At 36.2% G+C, this 16,450-nt stretch overlaps 1 protein-coding gene across 1 annotated transcript in view; it reads right to left on the bottom strand.

The window, feature by feature from the left end:
• Positions 1 to 16,450, bottom strand: part of LRBA (LPS responsive beige-like anchor protein) — a 621,066-nt gene that overhangs the window by 74,532 nt on the left and 530,084 nt on the right.

The following is a 16,450-nucleotide window of genomic DNA, read 5'->3' as shown; positions in this document are numbered from 1 at the left end:
AAAGAGTGTTTCCTAATATCTAAGCTAAACTTCCCTTCCTGCAACTTGAGATCATTGCTCCTTGTTCTGTCATCTGCCACCATTGAGAACAGTCTAGCTCCACCCTCTTTGTAAGCAACCTTCAGGTAGTTGAAGGCTGTTATTAAATCCCCTCTCAGTCTTTTCTTCTCCAGACTAAATAAGGCCAGTTCTCTTCTCAGAAGTCATGAACCTCAGCCCCTTAACCATTTTGTTGCTCTCCACTGGACTTTCTCCAATTTGTCCATATCCTTTCTGTGGTGGGGGCCCCAAAACTAGATAACAGTATTACGGATGTGGTCTCACCAGAGTCAAAGAGAGGGGAATAATCACTTCCCTCATTCTGCTGGCAACACTCCTATTAATGCAGCTCAGTATGCCTATAACCTTCCTCACAACAAGGGCATGCTTTTGGCTGATACTAAGCTTATTGTCCACTGTAATCCCCAGGTCCTTTTCTGCAGAGGTGCTGCCCAGCCAGTTGGTTTAAGCCAGATGATTGATGAAGATATTGAACAAAACCAGCCCCAGGACCAAACCCTGAAGCACTCCACTTGATACCAGCTGTCAACTAGACATTGAGCCATTGATTACTACCATTCGGGCCCAACAATCCAGCCAGTTTTATATCCACCTTACAATCCATTCATTTAACCCATACTTCCTTAGCTAGCTGGTGAGAACGTTGTAGGAGACCATATCAAAAGCCTTGCCAAAGTCAAAGTATATCGTGTCCATTGTTCTCCCCATATCCAGAGTCAGTCAACTCGTCCTAGAAGGCAGTCAGGTTGGTCAGGCATGACGTGCCCTTGGTGAATCCATGCTGACTGTTCCTAGTCACCTTTTTCTCCTCAAAGTGCTTAGAAATGGATTCCTTGAGGACCAACTCCATGATTTTTCCACGGATTGAGGTGAGACTGACCAGCCTCTAGTTCCCCAGATCTTCCTTCTTTCCTTTCTTAAAGATGGTCTTGTGCCACCCCAGCCTGCCCTGCACACTGGGATCAGGCACCATACCCACTGTGCAGGACCTAGGGTTCCTCATGGGCCTGAAAATTTGGTGGCAGGGGAGTGGTGCCACCACTTGCCCAGTGCCAAATTTCCAGACCCATAGGGAGCTATACAGGCCAGATGACATGGTGCTGTGGGCCAGATCTGCCCCACAGGCCAAGAGTTGAGCATCCCTGCACTAAGCCAATGAAACTCAACTTTTTAAGGTGGTGGACTGGGTGCTTGAGACCAGCTGCACCGCAGAGCACCCCTTCCCTCTGGTAGGGAATAGAGCAGGAGAGAAGGGGAAGGAAAGTGGCTGCCAAAGCCAGAGAGAGGGGAGGAAAGAGGGAGGAAGGAGGCTGCCATAATGGAGGGGAGACAGAGACACCTGAGAAGGGAATGTGTGGTATTGCACAGGGCAGAAAAGGGGATGTACCAGGCTGAACTGCTTGTTGCTGATCTTCTGTGCCCCTGGCTGGATCTAGTCATGTTGGGGACTAAATCTGGTCTGCAGGCTGTAGATCGAGCATGATTGCATTAAACAACTTTCAACCACAAAGTCAAGCCTGCCTTCATGAACATTATCACAAAAACAAGCTGCTAGTTGCTGCTAGTACACCCACATGATATCATGATACAAGATTTCTCATTCATTATTATTCAAATGGGAGCATCTGGTGAGCTGCTGTTTTTGACATGAAACCTTTAGAACATTTTAGCTCATTCCTCAAACAGTCAAAGGCTCAAACCAAAGCATAGGAACATGGAGCAGGTTCTCAATTTCTGAGCATGTGGGATGTAAGGAAACAGGCCAAAGTCTCATAAAGACCCAACTCTCACTTGCATAGGATGAGGATCTAAGCTGTAGGAGGGAGTGGGAGCATTTCTTTGAGAGAAATAGATTGGGGTAGTAGTACCAAGCATCAGCTAGAGGCTGCTGTTCCTTGTGTGGATCATAAAGTGTCTTTAACCAAGAAAGTCTCTCTCCCAGGTTTAGCCGTACCTACTTAGAATAATTAGCTGTAATGTCATTTAATAAGGCAGGGATAAAAATGGTTATTTTCTTTCCATAAAAATACAGCATGCTGTTAAGATCATGCCATTTACTACTCATAGTATTTAAATTTCTCATAGTATTTGCCACGTATGTATAAGGAACACTGAAGTATCATGAAACAGCTGAATATTGTGGTGTAACAAATAATCACATTTTGTAACATTGCCCATTGAAAACCTACACTTTTCATATATGTACATATAACCATTTTTCATCGTACGCTGAAAGATTAAGACACTGCTGTAAATGTACTTAGCTGACCAACAATGTTATGCTCAAGAGAAAGGACACACAATTAAATTAACAGAAATGAATCTCTGACTAAGAGAATTGGGTAGAATACACGATCAAAGATATTAACTAAAAATTACTATGCTCTAAATATTTAATCTAACTAAATTAAAGAACTCATAGGATGCTGCCTCACACAGTATTCTCTCTCTAATTTTAATAAGTGCATATTAAACAATATAAAGAAGTCTGATTTTCTATTTGACTTGCAAAAAGATATTAAACAATATAAAGAAGTCTGATTTTCTTTTTGACTTGCAAAAAAAATGCCATTTTTGTAAAAAAAAAAAAAAAAAAAGCCTAATTTTGAATAAAGGAAGTTAAAATGAATACAAAAACTTGAAAAAACAAACTGTAATTTGCACACAAAAATGATAGGTTTGTTTCATTAACTGAAGCCTGAAAACAACATTTAAATTGACACATAAAAACAGCAATTGTCTTAATTTGTGTGGTGCACTCTGCACAAAAGCCCTAAATATGTTCAAATTAGAGCAAGCTGCTTGATTGTCACTGCAGTCTCATGTCACATTAATGCATGACAAACATTAAACCATACACTTAAATGGCAATTTATATCATTTAAATGTTTACTGCCAGACCAGCTCATCACTCATTTAAATGCGACTTTCTGACAGCTAATTTCAGTTAATTTTCCTCGATTCACTTAATTAGAACTTTCAATCAAGAAAAGACCTGTACATATCTTCCAGCTCATATCATTTTTTAAATTCAGATGCTCAGCTACTAAAAACATCCTCTTAAATGGATTACCCGATAGCATGTCACATTCTACAAGATGACAATATAGAAAAATCTTATGATAGATATGCTTATGCAGGACTTATTCTCATTTATGTAGTAGTATTCTGACTAGTACTTTAAATAAAAAATATATTAAGTTCATACACACAGAGACACACAATTAAAACTATAAAAACAAACAAGCGAGCCAATTAAAAATTAATGATTTCAAAATTGTTTAATAAGATAAAACCAGTCAGGAGTCTCTTGAGTGTCCAGAGTGCTATGATATGGAGCAATAAAAATCTACAAGGCTCAGGAAAATGATGAATATTTGAATTATTTTTCTTGCTATCTTAACAAATCCTTTAAACACTGGAACATATTTATTATTTCTGCTTTACCTCTTTGATCTTAGAAAAGCATTTTTCTTTTAAAGACTTATGATTTTTATCTTGTTTAATATGCACAGAGCTTGATTGTGTTTTGTTTTTTCAATGGACATGGTTCCTAGAGGGTATGCAAAATAAAAACATATTACATGGTAATATTACATTCATAAAACATACAGGCATGGATAACTACAGTAATTTTGCTCTGCAATCTCCTCAGATTACCAAATACGTAAATCTGACATCCCTTAAAAAAATCAGCCACTTATTCCTAGATTTGTTCCTGGTCATCCTAAATTTTTAACTTTTTCCCAAGATTAAGATAAAAGTACTTCTGTACATTAATTAGACTCAGAACTCAGAATAATAATGAAACACCAAATACTCTTCTTGGTCTTTCCCTTTCTATTACTCTGAACCATTTTCGAGCGTCTTTCTCCAATTCTCATGACATAAATGTGGAGGTTAAACAAAAAATGACTCAGATAAATATTACTACCCGGGAAACTGTACAAAATGCCAAATAACACACACACCATTTTACATGATAAATAAGATTTTTCTGTCATTTTGAGTTAAGAGTTTTGTTTTGCTCATTGGAAATTTCTGACTTTGATGTAGAAAGAGAGGGATGAGATCACATCGATGCAATGAAAAAAGTAATTGGATTATAAAATGATTAAAAAACAAACCCAATTTTAAGACAAACAACACAATATAATCCAAAACTATAACAACTAAAATGCCTCAAAAATCTGTAAAAAAAGTTTAATACATGCAATTTACAACATTCATAAACTACAAAGTAAATCCAGTGTATTCCATGACAATGATCATTTTAAAGAGAAGATATTATAGTTGTTGCTGGATTTGTGATTATTGTTATCATTATTATTATTATTCACTCAATATTACTCCATTACAAAAAATAAAATGGAGGACATGGAATGCTAAATATTTAGGATTATTCAAACATCTAGGACAGACAGTCCTCATTAAGGCTAGAGTTAAATATGGTATGCAGCTATGGGATACTAACATTCTTCCCGTGCTGCTCTTAAAACTAACCAATCAATTGTTAGTACTCCCACAGCAAGCAGGATATATCATTTACACCCAATGTGTGCTCTGAGTAAAATTTGTAAAACAAGAAAATCCACTAAAATGTCCAGCACCATACAGTAATATTCAACTCTATTGAGTTATTGTAAAATAAATCAGTGACTAATGCCCAATTGTTAAGGATCAAATAAGACCTTGAAAAGACTGTCATGTGAAGCCACACACAAACTGTCAATTTAGTCCAGTGGGACCCATATTTGCTTTGACAAACTGTCTAGGGGCTGATATCTGTTTTTTTAATGAGATCTATTAGACAGAGACTAAAACACTTGAGATATGCTAAAAAGTACAATATATAGATGTCAAACACAAACACCTATTAGTAACTTCCATTTGTCCATTCCCAAGGCAGAAATGCTTCAAAACATCAACAAATTGAAGCTTGGATCTTCCAAGAAAACTTCCAGTTTATTAATACCTATAATTCAAATGCAAAGTTCAGTGGCATTAAATAAAATGCAAATAAAACTATGCCTTGAAATATAATTCTGAATTCTGTGACTCACTATATGGCTATTTATTTCCTGTTTCCTAAAAGCAATTAACAGAAAATATTTTAACTGAAAACAGCATTTTATGTATTTACAAACTATCTTATAAAAACGGTGTACCAAAATCTGGTCAAATCTGAAATATGCTGGTCAAGTAAGAAATGGCTTTCTTTCTGTCATTCACTAAACGGTACACCAGATTCCCGCAGAATTTGTACTTCTAGAATCAAAAGTCCAAGTAATCTAGACATATATTTCTAAACTATACTTAACTACCTCTAGGTTTAATCCCTTCTCCCATTATTTTTCTGGTTTAGAGTAGGCAAGAGGTTATACCATACAAAATGCTATTTAAACCATACCAGTATCTTTAAAATAAGAGTTATACCAATATTATTGTATTGGATATAATTATATTTTCTGTTTAAAGATCTGTGCAAATTCTTGTTGTATTAAATATTTACAGGTGGCAAAAATAAAAGTGCAAACCATCTAACTGAGGACAAGACTACGTTTAAATATCCAAAGGGAATTAGGTGCATACTGTTTTATTCCTGTAAATATACTTTTAAGCACTAGAATAATTTGACAAAATTATACTGCTTCAAATCTCATAGAACATTAGTATTAGATGTGCAAATATGAATCAGCTATGAACAGCCGTCAGAGGGCAAAAATAAAAATATTTTCATTCCACTTTAAAACAACAGATGCCATTGTGATTACTCAAAATTAAGTTTAATCTTTATAAATTTTTCAATTCATAATAAAAATGCTTATGTGTGGACCTGATAGATACAATTAGGGTTCTAGAAACTTTAAACACACACCATAATTTGATCTGATATCTTTATAGCGTCTTACAAAGGTAACAGCCACACAAGTAGTATTGGATAACCAGCTTAAATGTGTTAAGTATGATATTTTAGGCAGCACACAACATATGAAAAACCAACTGATCTATTACGTTTGCATGTGCTGGATCTCAAATACTAGTTGGTAACGTTGCCTTAACATTGATATATGACCTTTGTAAATTACAACAAAGGCGGCTGATTTTTTTCAGTCTAATTAGAACTGTTTCAAATTTTCCTGCTAAATATATGATAGAAAGTCCTTTCAACTTATTTTATTCTAAAGTTTCTTTCCATGTCAACTGTGTTCCAATCAAAATATGCTTTGAATTAAATTATTTTGATTGAATATGTGGATCACATTACACTTCTAAGATTTGAAGTCCAAAAAGGAAAAGTTTAGCCTGTTCAAACAAAGCAAGAACAGCCACTTTGTGGAGAGCTATTCACATTTACAAAGACTGACAAATTGTTTGTGTGCACCATTAGGTCTAGTTTCTGCAATAGTTGCCAGATTTCCTGTCCTCCTAATAAGATATTAACTCTTTAGACGCTGACCTTGTATTTTAAGACACAAAGGTAACCAATTGTATTTTAAAATGTCGTTACATTTTTTCAGATATATTCTAGTGAACACTAGAGGAAACAAATCTAAAATAATCTAATCTATTATCAGATATCTATTAAACCAGGGCTGTCCAACTGGTGGCCCACAGGCCACAATTGGTTAAAGTGCAGCCCCCAGGCTTCCACAGGGCTGCCCACTCCGCCCATTGCTCCAGCTGCTGAAGCAGTCAGGGTCTCTGGGCTCTCTCTCCCTCCAGCTTCCCCTTCCCTGTGTGAAGGGACAGGCTGGTGCAGATTGCAGCTCAGGGAGCCTGAGAGGTGTGGTACAGCAGGGAAGCTTGTGGCCAGGGGGCTTAAGTGAAGTGGGAAGCTCAGGAATGTGGTTTAGTGAGGAGGGAAGGCAGGGGATAGGGGCAGGCTGCAGGGGACAGGGGGCCAGTATGGAACCTGGGCATACAGTGCACCAGAGGAGGGATTCTGGGGCTCTTCATACAGTAGGCAGATGTACAATATAGCAGGTGGGCACCAGGGCACACGGTGCAGTGGTGGGGGAGGCAGAGGGTCATACAATGAAGCTGAGGAAAATGCAGAGCATGGCCCCAGTGGTCCATGGCCTCTGCTGGTTCAGTGCCTCCTACTGTGGTCCATGAAGTGTGTGGCCCTCAGCAGCTCAGACGGTGGACAGCCCTTTATTAACTTAAGGACTGCCTTGGAAACCTTTCAGGAAGGAGAGAGGAAGACAGCGGATCTTTCTCTGCATGATACAAATTTTGGAAGCTTGAAATTGACCTTAAAACTTTGCACACAATGGGTAGTTCCTTGCATAAGCAATGTTATCTTCATGCCAGTAATGCTAGTAAATGTATGTGTTGTTATCTACTATATTTTACAAATTAGGTTAACCATGAAATATAGCAGGTAGTGGCAACTCTTGTACATCTCTGATTATATGGACTGTATCACTCAGCTTTGGATCTCACTTTTTACAATCCACCTCAGAAATACACTGCCCATTTTTTCATGTTTTACTGCTTCTGGACTCCATAAACAACACACTAGAAAACAAGGCAAAAACCTGTATCCGACTAGATAGAAGAAGAAATAAGCAGGTATTTTAAAAGGAGCAAATCTTTACTCATGTACTATAAAAAGGAGATGTATTCTTTTTCCTAGAAAAGCTAATACTGGGGATTGAAAATATTCAACACTGGGAGGGCCTTCAAAAAGATTATTTTTTGCTTTTTAAACAGCAATACAGTATTAAGCTATGTTTTAGGAGTTGTTTGGAATACTAAACCATAATGAAAAATACATTTTAGAACAAAATGAATATTGTATAAGCAACGCTGCAGAGAAAATGTATTGTGGAATCTAATTCCTTTAAGATCCCGTCTACATTTTTATAATCTAGTACAAAAACGAGCATAAACCAGTACCACATTCAGAAAAAAGTCTCACGCGCTTGTGCATCAATTGGCAAGTGAAGCACTCTGTCTATAACTGTTATTTTGTAGTTTTAAATAGTATAGTGAAGCAGCTGATATATATTTCTACGATGAAGGCCGTGTTTCCTTTGAAAATCATAGTTTTAATCTTAACTGCAATTTGTATTACTATGTGCTAAGAACAAAAGAGTTGGACAAATTTGCAAAACATCTCCCAGTAATCACAGCGCTTGAATTCTTAGGTGCTCACCCTTAAAATTTGTAATTGCCTCAGAAAAAAAAATTGCTCCTTCATATGTGCAGTATATATATCTAAACACTGTAGTAATCATAGGGAGATGAAAGAATATCAGCAAACAGTAATTTTCTATAGCAAAATTGGCTTACCCTATTTCTTCAAATATAAGATGCACTTTAAGATGAACCCAATTTTTTTTTACTGTAAACGTGAGAACAAATTAAAGATCAAATAAGATTATACATAAGAGAGCTCTATGCATGGTTTTATTCAGATATAAGATATAGGCCACTTTTATTTTTAAAATATGTTTTTAAAAAGAATGCCTTTTACTCTAAGGAATATATTTTAAGCATGGCCACTACATAGAAAAAAAATAGATGCAATTCTGTATGTTACAAATTAACTTCATTTTAACCTCAACTACATCAACAATTAACAAACACTAATTTACAATAGGGTCTAAAATCTAGAAATCCATCATATTAGTAGTTTTATTGTTTCATTGGGACTACCAATTGTTTCATTGTGTTCCATTAAGCATCTGTGTGTTTGGAAGATAGGAGTCATGCACTTAAGTGAGCTTCTATAAGACAGCATAGGGCATTTAGCTACCAAAAGATTGGTTAGGGTGTGTTGGGGGGGGGGGGGGGGGAGCATAATGTGAATATGTCCAAATATCCAAATATTCCCAAAATTTCCTATAAAAGAGCCTTTTATTCCATACAGGTAACAGAGGATATTAAGATGTGGCTGTGTTATATTCATGCAAGGTTGAGATGGGCAGACAAGGTTCTCCAGGTAAATCTGATATCTTTTATTAGACCAACTCAAATAGTTGGAAAAAACTGTTTGGAGATGGACACACTCAAGCATTCCCCACCCACCCACTTTGCTTGTCATGAGCCAAACCAGAAAGTATGGCAGTGGAGGCATCCCTTGAGGTCACTCCTAATTGCACTAGAGACAAAGGTTTGCAGTGTGGCTATAATGGGATGTTCCTCAAGCAAAATTACCAGTGCATTTCCAGGTTTGATAATGCAAATGGGAGCAGGTGAGTAGAGCTGCTTAGGAGCACCTTTCCCCAGACTGGTGGGATACACTGTAGAAACCTCAGGCAAGTGTTGCAGCAGTGGCTCTCCGTTCCTGAGTGGGTGGAGGAAGGGTGTTTTCATTAAAGTGGTTACCTGGAGAGCCACTCTAATTAAAATGTTGCAGCATCACATGTATTAAGCCCCCACAGGATGCTTTAGCTAAAGCTCATTCAACGAGCTTTAGCTAACGCCCCAGCAGCCATTTTTAAACCCATGGGGGCTTATACATGTGATACTGCAGTGATGCTGAAGTGTTCTAATTAGAATGCAGAGCAGACTCAATTAATCAAGTCTGCTCCAATGTGTTCTAATTAAAATGCATTGGAGCATGTGTATAGACATCCCCAGAGTCCACTGCTATACCCCAACCCCAGTATTGGGTATCTTAGGATCAGGACAGAAACCAGAGGTTCCATCATTTGATGCTTCAGGACATCTCTACCTTGGGGTCCCAAAGCTATCTTGGCTCTCTGTTCCTCAGTAGGAAACTCTCTGGGCTGCCTCTAACTCTCCGGAAGCAGTTGGAACAGGACAAGGAGTAGCCAGTTGTGCCATTTGGTTTCTGAAAACAATCAAACTAAAAGAGTTCAGTGTTTCACAATCCAAACTTTTTTTAAAGTTTCCTTTTATAGAAAATTACAAAATTTCTAATTTTATGAACCTGTGGAACAGAAAGGCTGAGTTTCAATCAGATCTAGTCATAACACCTAATAACTAACAGCATTTTTCTGGTATCATTCCACTTCAGCTGACTGGACTTTTACAGACTTTTCACCATGGCAGCAGTATACAGAATGTCTTCCAGTGTTATATTAATTACACTGAGTATGGCCAGGGAATCAAGGTATAGATACATCAGGCTGATATGGGCATTCTGTAGGCAGTTGAGGGGAACCTTTATGAGACTTGTACATTATTTAATGAGACAGATATTTAGTATAGAAAAAAGATGAATATTTAAAAATTAATTGTTGGTTTAGCATATGTCACAACCTGCTAACTAAACTAAATTGCATTCAAGTGGTTTCAGTTATAGCAAAAAAGAATTTTTGAAGTTAGGAATAGAAAAATCTAGAGTTGTTTTCACTGTCACTTTGCTAAAAACTTTATCTGTCTCAGAATGAGACAAAAATAATACTAAAAAAATAAAAAAGTAAGCATTCCTAAATCTGTTACTTAGGTCAGAAGTAGTATCCAAGGAAGAACTCAAACTTTTCATCTTTGCTAGGCAAAGAACTTTCTGATTCAGGATACTACTATTTTTTTTTAAATACACTTTTTATTGACAGCAACAAAGCTACAACATTTTAAATCTCACTCGTTAATCAGTTGACTTTGGAATAAAAACTAAACAATTGATCTGACTGATAGCAACTAAAAGGAACGCCAAGACACAGGAACCTGGAAATGAAGTACCAAGCTGCTAGTGCAAAAACTTTAACATCTAGATTAAAGTAAACATATGGATAACCTGAAATCTTTGTCTGCAGTTCAGTGTCACTCAGAAACCAAACTAACTGTGATACATGGCACTGAAAAGCTGGAGGTTCCCAACACTGTAGCCAAAGTTAAAAAACAGGGAGGAAAAATAGATAATAAAAGTCTTAATGATTTCTTGTCAATTTCCAAATTCCGTTGTAATTAAGTTTTAAGTTCAAAGTTAATTAACTAGAACCTCAGAAATCAGTAGAGAAATTAACGCCGTTTAAAAAAAAATCTATTTATTCTGCCCAATACACTGATAAATGAATAAGATTAGCTTCTATTTGTTTAAAGCCATACAGGAGTTTTGCCCTAAATGAAAAATTGTGTGCATTTGAAAAAGAGACTTTTCAGGAACAGAGACCTGATTTAAAACTACACTGGTTTAAGTCAAGGGCAGGAGCTGGCTCCTCAGGAGATACAACTGTCTTTGTCAAGTTCATGGGAAACGTCTTTGGCTTCAATTCGACTTTGTGCTGAGGCCATAGATACTGCTCTACAGCTTAGCTGAACATGGAAGATGTTACCAATCCAGTACAGACTGATGTTATACAGAACATTGCAAAAAAATTTTGCTTTCGTCGCCAGCCACCAGAAAGCCGCCAGAATTATCTCTTCATATATGGGAAAAAAAGTGGAATACATGGGTGAAAAAAATAACCCTAAATGTAGGTAACTGCCCAAATACAGAGTCAGCATCTCTTTGCAGATAAAAGCACACTAGTAAATCTTGTTGCTTCCCTGTTCTTATGCGAGTAAAAGGCAAGCAGCAAGGCAATAGTTAATTGAAACTAAATGGGTGCATGCAGGGGGAGGAAAAGGGGAAGAACAGAGTTAATCAGGGAGCATATCCAGAGCTAGGCATGGATAGGCCTCACTAATGAGCCTCAAGTACCCTGCAGTGGCTTTCAAACCTAACTGGCTTCAAACGATGCCATCCTATGACAGAATGCAGCTAGCCATAAGAGAAGGGTGATTAGAATAAATGACTGGAGTAATTAACTCTGATTTGAAACCACCTAACTGGAAAGAGAAGCTAGGAGCTGTTTAGCTGACAGTATTCTGGTAGAAAAAGGAAGCTTTCCTTTACTCTGTGTTTGTATGTGTTAGAAGAGCTCTTCCTTTCAAATAGGTATTTGGGGGCACTAATGAAAAGCAGCTTTCATTCAAGGGTCTCCCATTCATTTTGAAAGGAGGAGAAAATAAAAGCTTCAAAGTAGAACTAATTTACTTCACCCTAAACCCCCTTTGGTGAGTTAGCAGTTTGTATTATCAATAACAACAAAAAAACCTCTCTACATTACCCTTTTGAATATCCTTTACTCATCTTAAAAAGCAGGTTATTTAACATTTTAAAGATGCCTACTTTTTTCTTTCAGGAAAAATATTAAAGTTTTAAAGAAATCCAGTCCTCTAATGTATTTATTTAGACCATTTTTCAGGTTTGTTCTGCCAATTTTTAACATTAATGAGGTTTATTCCCTCTAGTGGTAAGAACCTTAATTTTTGCACTGCAGACAACAAAAATACCATATATTTTGAAATAGGACTGGCAATCTTAAGGAGCTATTAGGCTGCACACACAGTCATGTAATCTACCACACCATCTTGCTACTTCATTTTACTAAGAAGAATTACAAAGAGTGGGGGCATTACTACCTGCTGTTTTACAAGCAATCAACAATTCATTGTACCAATGTTGTCCTGTACCTGCTGAGTAAATGCTTTAAAAAAGTTTCACTAACTGCCCAGTAACAACTATAGTATAGTAGCAAAAGCAATTCACCAAGTGTTTATGCTGAAATTCTGATTTATTTGACAGCTTTATACCTTCAAGGCAAGATACAATTAAATGTTTTGACAACTAAACAAAAATTGTATAAATTTGAAAGCTCTTAAAGTTACTGAATCTAAAATCAAAATGCAGTAAAATATATAAAATGCTTTAAAAATTCCCTATTAAATGTAATTGATTTAACTTTCTCAGCAAGAATTCTTTTCATATTTTATACAACTGCACTCAAAAAAACTATATATAAGTGATGGTTGAGCTATTAATTAACCACTGTAAAACTCTTCAAAGATGTTTAATTGCACAATGTTACTAAAATAAAATTAATCAAGCTACCATGTTACTTAAATAGAAATTAAGTATCTAAAATACTACAAAAATGCTTTAAAAGTAAAAGCCAAACTATTTTGAGCAATACTTTGTTTTATGTCAATTTTTTATATTTTAATTGTTCAAAAAATACAAATTAGCAGTTGTCATGATAGCTTAGCGGACTAATAATACTATGAAGTTAATCCTGTTGCCCCAAAGGATCCTAGTTCAAGTCTCAGAAAACCCTTTATGCTGATGTAGACCAGTGAGATTCAGACTGGCATTTCTGAAGAGAAGAGGGCACACCATGCACAAAGACTGTCAAAGACAGTTTAGAAGGAAAAGAAAAAACTTGCATCTGATCATCTCTATCCTCCCAGAACCTCTACAGCCAACTACTGAAATTGTTATTCATGATTACAGTGAAAACAAGAACTGTTAAGAAATTGGTCTTTAAGCTATGATTCTTCATGCTAAGGTCAGTTTGTCTTCAAAATGCAGTTTAATTATAATTTTTGGTAGTATGTGTATAAAATGTGCGCTTATTGTGGGACTTAAAAGCTAACTGTTTAAACAATGTATAATTATATAACCATTATTTAAACATTAAAGCCTTTAAACAAATACGCTAAAACATTTAAAATCAACTTTGTAACGCAGCTGAAGAGCACTGCTGCTCTAAAGGAAAATGTAATCCAGCAAAAGGTAACAATGACCAGTTGTTTATAAAACCACTGAAATGTTTGGGAACCAGTTCACATTCTCATGCAGTGCTATGTTTATATTTCCATTTATCATCCCTCTCCTTGAGAAGATAGCTCAAAAGGAAGAAAAACTAGAGAACAAAAACTTGCTTAAATTACACATGCAGACATCAGGTAATTTAACAAATCAAGACAAAAAAGGATGACCGTATACAACTGAAAACATTGCATTAAATCATTCCCCCTACCACATAGCCTCCCCCTACCCCAGGAACCCAATCCTGCAGCATAGTTTATATTAATTTTCTACATTCAGCCCAGCCTAGGACTTCTAGCTTACAAAAAAGAAAGAAGGATCCAGAAACCAAATCAAACCATTACAATAAATAATGTACAAATATTGCATTTTAAATATGATAATTACTAATCCAAGAGCAGAACTGGCCTCTGATTATAACAGCCTGTTAATATTAAATGTGTATCTTTAACTATCAATAACCCCTGATCTTCTCTTCCAGTATGCAATTTCTGCATATACAGGATGAACTCAGGCTTGGACTGGCAGGCACAACTACAGTAGAATAAACACAAACAGCTACATCTCATGCATTTTATGAAAGGAATTATATGATGGGGTTGCCTTCAATAACACTGGACTGCTTTCAATGACCTAGGATGTCCCTCTTGGTCCTTTTCTTCGAGTAATTCAAGTCATGATGATTTACACAACAATTCATGGAATCTACCAGATGTACTAAATTGCTGCAGCTTATAATTATGTTAAGGAGGGTTCTGTAAGCTAACACTTTTTTTTTAGAACCATGGCAATTAATATTGCTATCGCTCCCTGGTTGCCAGATTTCCAGACCCAAAGGAAGCCCTGTGGGCTGGATGACAGTCCCATTTGCTGGACTGTACCTGAGGATCAATCCCACACCACACATCTCCCTAACTTCACCTCTCAAGCTCCCTACCAGCAGACCAGCCCCACACCACTCATCCAGCTCAGGGCCAGAAAAATGATCACTACTGGTGTAGGCAAGTGAGTTCAGTGTAAATTCTGGATTTACTTAGGTTCCACCTCTCCCCCTGGTGTTTGTTTAAGGAAATGACTATGGGACTTCTAAAAATCAAACTGAGTTAAATGAGCACTGGCAATTTAGAAGTCACTTGCCATTTTGTTTTGTTTTTTAAAACTTAATTACTGTTACATAATCTTAAATTTTACATGAAAAAAAGTCTGGACAAAACATGTTTTTTTCAGTACATTTGCTGTACATGTGCACACAACAGCATTCTGTGTATGGTTAACTTCTTGTTCTCTCTGATTAGAATTCTCATATAACCAAAAGTCAAAGAAAAACATTAAAAAAAATTAGGAGAATGCCATTGTAAAATCTAGTGTGCTAAGGGACATGAAAAAACTGCAAGCACCTGGAGTTACTTTTTAGCCTTTCTGTTAAAAATGACTAGAAGACTCCTTATCACACAAATAATAAATACAAATGTTTGTGTATTATGCACTGGTCCAATTTCAAATTAATCTCATTATCAATCCTAATCTAAAGGAAAGCAATGTTAGTGTTCAGATGCTAATACTTAACTCATGAAGTTATGGGGGGGAAATACTGATGCTCAAATATCAACCTTAATTTTGAATATCCTGATGTGTGTTAATTTAGAATGCTAAATATCTCTCGTTTAACTGGAACACATATTTCCTAATTTTTTTCTAGTATGAATCTGATTAAAACTGTGCAAAATGACAAAATACTGTAGTATTTTATAATTAACAATTAGATAACAAGTTAAAGGAAATGGAGCAGTGGAGCAATATGGTTAAATCTTCACATGCAAGTCTACATGATAAAAATCTTTTTTGATTTTTTGCATGAAAATTCAGTTACATCACTCTGGCATTTCCCTCATCTATATACCAAGAGTTTGTGAACTGCATTATATAGTAATAGGATGCAAATTTTCAGTTAAAAGAAAATCTGGTTTTAATCTGAAAGAACAATAAAAAAGTAGAGAAAATGACTACATTTTTTGCACTCGAACCTAAAACTTAACACAGCATATTTTACTCCAAGTAAAAGAAAGCCACTGAGTTTCTCAATTCAGATTTAAGTTATGCTATTGTTCTTACTAACCCTTTAAGACTAGGTTTACTCTACAAATCTTATGAGAAACAAATACCCTGAAGTACAATCATCGAATATTTACAAATAATGCAGCACCTTCAATCACACTGGTAGAACAAACACGGCCCCTTTTTCCAGTTAAGTGAGCTCCCCATTAACTTTACTACTAATTGGTACATACCGAAAACCTGCATGTATTGACAAGTTAGTTCAACATCCTATAGTCACCAAAAGGGACAGTGGGGAATAGTGTTTCACTCCTCAACTCTATTTTTACACCCAACTGCAGTAAGATGAAGGAAAAAACAGACTCTACACTGTCTGTACACAAACAAAACCATGTACCAGTTAAAATACACATGTAAATCTGCTCCAAACAATACTCCTCCCTTTCTCTCCCAAACACAAACTATAAAGTCCTCTTACAGCAGTGCTCAGATAACCTATCAAGGAACAGGCCTCATGTAACAATAGATCAATTTAATTTTGCTTAGCAATTTGCTAGACAAAAGCAGAACATTTTATCATCTGTATACCAGGAATTTGCTAGTTTTATCAGTGCCTAATGAACATCCTTTAACATTTGTAACACAGTTAAATCAATTCTCATATTTCATGAAACCAATAAAAGGACAAATTACACTCAAAGCCAATGTTTAAGTTGCCATTGCCTTTGCACATGGTGCTAAAACTGTTCACAAAAAGACCAT

Source organism: Alligator sinensis, unplaced genomic scaffold, assembly GCF_000455745.1.
Source record: "Alligator sinensis unplaced genomic scaffold, ASM45574v1 scaffold169_1, whole genome shotgun sequence".
In the NCBI taxonomy this organism is placed as follows: Eukaryota; Metazoa; Chordata; order Crocodylia; family Alligatoridae; genus Alligator; species Alligator sinensis.
This window is presented reverse-complemented; position numbering and strand designations above follow the sequence as displayed.